The following is a 6,000-nucleotide window of genomic DNA, read 5'->3' on the forward strand; positions in this document are numbered from 1 at the left end:
TTCATGGATCCAGGATACTATGCATCCTGATAAAGTTCCCTTGGCCTTTGGAATTAAAATATCCCCACATCATCACATAGCCTTCACCATACCTAGAGATTGGCATGTAGTACTTTCCATAAGATCATCTCTCAATGCAAATCAAACCAGCTATTAGGCTAACTGAAATAAAACCATGCCAATCTCTAGGTGTGGTGAAGGCTATGCGATGATGTGGGGCTATTTTAATTCCAAAGGCCAAGGGAACTTTATCAGGATGCATAGTATCCTGGATCCATGAAGTAACTGGCCTTTAAAAATAAAAATCTGCCTGCCTCTATGGGAATTTAACATAGGGGTGTCCAAACTTATGCACCCTGTATTTTAAGGAAGAACATTTATTTATTTACGATACATTATTCATTCACAAAGAAAATTGGTGTCCTTAAAGGTTGGATTTTTCCTAATTTTTTTAATTAAGGCATTAAGTTCAATTTCCAAAATATGATTTTTTATTCCTCTTTTTAGTCAACTTTAGCATGGGTGTATTCACTTATGCATTGCACTGTGTATATATATATATATATATATATATATATATATATATATATATATATATATATATATATATATATATATATTAATCTAAAGGGGTACACTTATTCTGTTTCTAAAAAATAACCAGATTTTACGCCAAAACACCTTTGTTACTACTGTAAAATCACAATAAATGAAATACATAGAAAAGATGTGAGAAGCTTTTAAGGTCTCTGTCATTTTGTTTATTTTCTGCATTTAATTGTAGCCTATTTAATGCAACAATATAGTAACTACATCTTAAATAAAAAATAAAATAAAACATACGTATAAACAGTAAATATATAAGTATATAGAAATGTTATATGCCACAAGTTTTACTTACATTTTTCAAACACGAGCAGAACTCTCAAACTCTTGTCCTGAATCAGACCCATGAAGACCTTTGACTGCTAGACTTAATCAATAATCTCCTTTTAAACAAGAATCACTTATTCTTTACTGATAAGATTACAGTAGCTACGTAAAAGGTAAATCACTGATTTTGGTTAGTCATTCCTTGAAGAGTTACAAACATCAAGAAAACGCTCAAGGTCCTCTCAGTGGCTGTACCGCTAGATGGCGCCAGATATTACCGGAGATGTTTAGTGGTGAACGTTTGTCATTTTAAACATATTTGTTTGATGCTTTGCCTCATGACAGTCTTTAAATTTCACTCGCATATTTTATTCTTTAGGAAGCTCCTTAACTATGCAAGATCCAACAAGACCTGTTAAAATATTTTTTTACGTTTCATACTACCTTTATTCAAGCAATAAATCACTCATGCCATTCATTATCTTATCACACTTGACCAAACTTACCTTTAACCATTTAAACTGTGTCTTTCACAACTGTAAGTGTGCCTGGATTTAGATACTGTTAATATAAATTAATTATAATGATGAGAGTATGGTGCAGTGCTATTTTTTAAAGGGATAGTTCACCCAAAAATGGAAATTCTGTCATTGATTACTCACCCTCATGTCGTTCCAAACCTGTAAGACCTTCGTTCATCTTCGGAACACAAATGAAGATATTTTTAATGAAATCTGAGAGCATTCTATCCCTCCATTGACAGCTACGCAACAACCATGACACTTCAAAAAGTTCATAAAGAGTTTGTTAATCTAATCCATTTGAATGAAGCGGTATAGTCCAAATTTTATGATGAGACTTGATCACTTTATATAATGAACAGATTGAATTTAGGCTTTTATTCACTTAGGGCTAAACATTCATCAACTCACACATCAGTTGTGGTAAACGGAAGCTCAGCATGTTCGATTGATGTGCAAGAATTTTTGTGTGTTGCACAGCATGTTTGAGCTTCAGCAAGTACCAATGAGGTTAATTTTTCTGTGTTACGCAGCACGTTTGATCGTCCGCAGGAACCAATAAGGTTCATTCTCGTGTTACGCAGCACGTGTGAGCTTCTTCAAGAACCAATGAGGTTCATTCATGTGTTACGCGGTGCGTTTGAGCTTCTTCAAGAACCAATGAGGATAATTTTTCTGTGTTACGCAGCACGTTTGATCGTCCGCAGGAACCAATAAGGTTCATTCTCGTGTTATGCAGCACATTTGATCTTCTTCAAGAACCAATGAGGTTCATTCTCAAGTTACGCAGGAGCACGTTTAAGGTCCTGCAAGAACCAATGAGGTTAATTTTTCTGTGTTACGCAGCACGTTTGATCGTCCGCAGGAACCAATAAGGTTCATTCTCGTGTTACGCAGCACATTTGAGCTTCTTCAAGAACCAATAAGGTTCATTCTCGTGTTACGCAGCACGTTTGAGCTTCTTCAAGAACCAATGAGGTTCATTCTCGAGTTACACAGCAAGTTTGAGCTTCTTCAAGAACCAATGAGGTTCATTCTCGAGTTACACAGCAAGTTTGAGCTTCTTCAAGAACCAATGAGGTTCATGTGTTACGCAGCACGTTTGAGCTTCTGCAAGAACCAATAAGATTTACAGTATTCTCGTGTTACGCAGCATGTTTGAGCTTCTGGAAGAACTAATGAGGTTCATTCTCTTGTTATGCAGCACGTTTGAGCTTCTTCAAGAACCAATGAGGTTAATTTTTGTTTTACGCAGCACATTTGATCGTCCGCAGGAACCAATAAGGTTCATTCTCGTGTTACGCAGCACGCTTGATCTTCTTCAAGAACCAATGAGGTTCATTCTTGGGTTACGCAGCACGTTTGATCGTCCTCAGGAACCAATGAGGTTCATTCTCATGTTACACAGCACGTTTGAACTTCTGCAAGAACCAATAAGGTTTACAGTATTCTCGTGTTACGCAGCACGTTTGAGCCTCTGCAAGAACTAATGAGGTTCATTCTCGTGTTATGCAGCACGTTTGAGCTTCTTCAAGAACCAATGAGGTTCATTCTTGTGTTACGCAGCACGTTTGAGCTTCTTCAAGAACCAATGAGGTTCATTCTTGTGTTACGCAGCACGTTTGAGCTTCCGCAAGAACCAATGAGGTTAGTTCTTGCTGATTTCTTTCTGGGTTAAACTGGGTTGATCAATGTTAATTTGTGAATAATAGACTAAATTAAATCTGTTCATCATATAAAGTGAATGAGTCTCTTCAGAAAATTTGACATGAGGGTATTAATGACAGAATTTTCATTTTTGGGTGAACTAACCCTGTAAGAGAGGACAAGTTCTTAAAAAAAGGAGCAGTCAATAGGCTACCCTACCCTCCCATGATCCAGACCAGCACTAGACCACTTGAGGCTCAGAGCCATGTGTGCTGATTTAAGGATTAAGATGCCAACTTTAATGAACTGAATTGCATAAAAAGCTAAATGTGTGTGTTTTTTCTTCAATTTTTAACTCCTGTGATGACTACTTTCTCTTGTGCAGACTGAAAAAAACATACCACACTAAGTAGTGGTTGTGGTAATTATGACTTTTGGTACACTATAAGTAGACCAGAGACCATAAGACCTATATCCACACCAACACTTCAGTTGTTGAGACCATGCTTACATGGTTCAGAAATGCCTCAACACCACAAAATTAAGACTCTGGAAAGGGAGACAGAAATACTCCTGACCCATGACAAGAAAAGAGACATCAGAGACTAAAAGATATTCAGGATAAAAACTGGACAGACAGTAAATTAATGATAAATGATCATACTTAAAGGAATAGTTCACTTCAAAATAAAAATTCTGTCATCATTTACTCCCCCTAAAGTTGTTTCAAACCTGTACTAGTTTCTTTCTTCTGTTGAACACAAAAGAATATATTTTGAAGAATGTCAGTAACCAAACAGTTGATCTACCCCACTGACTTCCATAGTAGGGGGAAAAAAATACAATGGAAGTCAATGGTGTCCATCAACTGTTTGGTTACTGACATTCTTCAAAATATCTTCCTTTGTGTTCAGCAGAAGAAAGAAACGAATACAGGTTTGAAACAACTTGAGGGTGAGTAAATGATGACCGAATTTTCATTTTGAAGTGAACTATTCCTTTAAATCCTTTTGTTTGACCCTGAGGTAACAAATAAGCCAATAGATGGCGCTAAAGGTTATGGAATCTGCCTCACAAAATACAAACAATCATACAGCATATGCCTTAAAAAAGTTTCATCATATATGATTATCATTTCAGCATAAGTCATACCTATATTTTACTGTATCTCAACTATTGAGGGAGATAGGTTATGTCTGTCACACTTGTTGCTTCAGCATCAGTAACTCACTGAATTGTTTAGCTAGAGTGCTCCAACTTTTACACAAAGTACCCACATTTGTTTACTGCATAAGGCATCAGTTCAAACCTCTGCCGGGGTAGGATTTAACACATGCTGGGTTAAGTTGTAACAATTAGACAAAAGAAGCATAAAATGTGGCCACACCATGCAATATGCTTAAAAAATAGGTTTATAGCAAAAGAATAATGTCTCTCTTCATTGACAATGTCAGCTCAAATCCACTTTCTGTTTGACTCAGGGTTTGTGCATTTGTGTGTAAATTAGTCTATTAGAACAAACTTCCTTAGCAGTATTTAAGCTTAATGAACACTCGACTGCATAGGGCACCTTTTACCCACACTTACTTTGGCTTTGAGTTTCCAAATGGCTCCTTACAGACAACATAAAAGTTTTCATTGTCTGACGTCTCAGAATCCTCACCACTGGCTTTCAACATTGTCCTTGCGATCCTACTGACCTGTTCTTCTTTGAAACCTCATCAGTTCCTTTTTTTTTTTAACACTGGCTGGCACACATCTATCTGTCTTTCTTTTCCACTGACTAGGCATGCTGTAAGATTATAAAAAAGAAACTCTTTAGTTGCATGAAAGGGGATAGTTGTAACACTTTTTAATGATGTGCTACAATCTACCCCACCCCTGTCAGCCAGTGTTTAGCTAGCTGTATTAGCATAGTGGAATTAGCAGGTTAAAACTGCATCACATTCTGCCTGAGAAACTACAATTTAATTTAATAAAAGTTATCTGCAAAAGTTTAAGTACTAAACAAAATTAAGTTTTAGTCAAAAAATTATATTCTTACCTAAAAATCTGTTTTTTCTTCATACAATCATAGGACTCCTAGCAAAACAAAAGTAAAACTAACATGCAAAAATGCTATGTAAATTAAAGCTTTAGTATATAATACTAGTAGTTTGGCCAATGGCACAGCTTACCCCGAAGCATTCAGACACACTACCTCACATTTCTTTTCATGCATCTCAAATATAGGCTACTGAAGGAATACCAAGTGAAGAGAGAGACTATTTCCCAAAGGCCATTTCCAACCTTTTTTCCCCTCATTTTCCCATACTTTCTCTCTTTTTCTGATGGCACTAAGTATGTGAGACTTCAGGAAGGGCCAAAGTTTATCAGCACCAAGCTGACTGACAACTCTTAAGTAGCTGTAACTCTATCCATCCCGCTAGTTTTCTGCCCAAACCCTGTCAGTCCTGACAGCAGAGGAATGCTCTTTCATACATATTACTTGCTATTTGTAACCCATTTTACATACTCATACCCAACTTATTTCTCTAATGTTCCATATTCCGGACGGTAACACTTTAAAATAAAGTCCTATTAATTAACGTTTGTTAATGCATAACTAACCATCGACAATACATTTGTTACAGTATTTATTTATATTTGCTAACAAAATACATCTGTCCTTTGTCAGTTCATGTTAGCTCAGGTCCATTAAAAATATGAACAGATACATCTTTTGATTTGACCAATGTATTAGTAAAATGTTGAAAATAACAAATATAATGACAACTATAATTACACTTTACAATAACGTCTTGTTTGTTAACATTAGTTTTCTTTCTTTTTTTCTAAAAAGTTTTTATGTTTACTTTTAGTTTTTAGTCTCAAAGTGTGAAATAAACAGTTGGAGATAACGCGTTACAAGTAACACGGGTTACATAATTAGATTACTTTTTCCAAAGTAACTAGTAAA

Source organism: Squalius cephalus, assembly GCF_949319135.1.
Source record: "Squalius cephalus genome assembly, chromosome: 4".
NCBI classification, from domain to species: Eukaryota; Metazoa; Chordata; class Actinopteri; order Cypriniformes; family Leuciscidae; genus Squalius; species Squalius cephalus.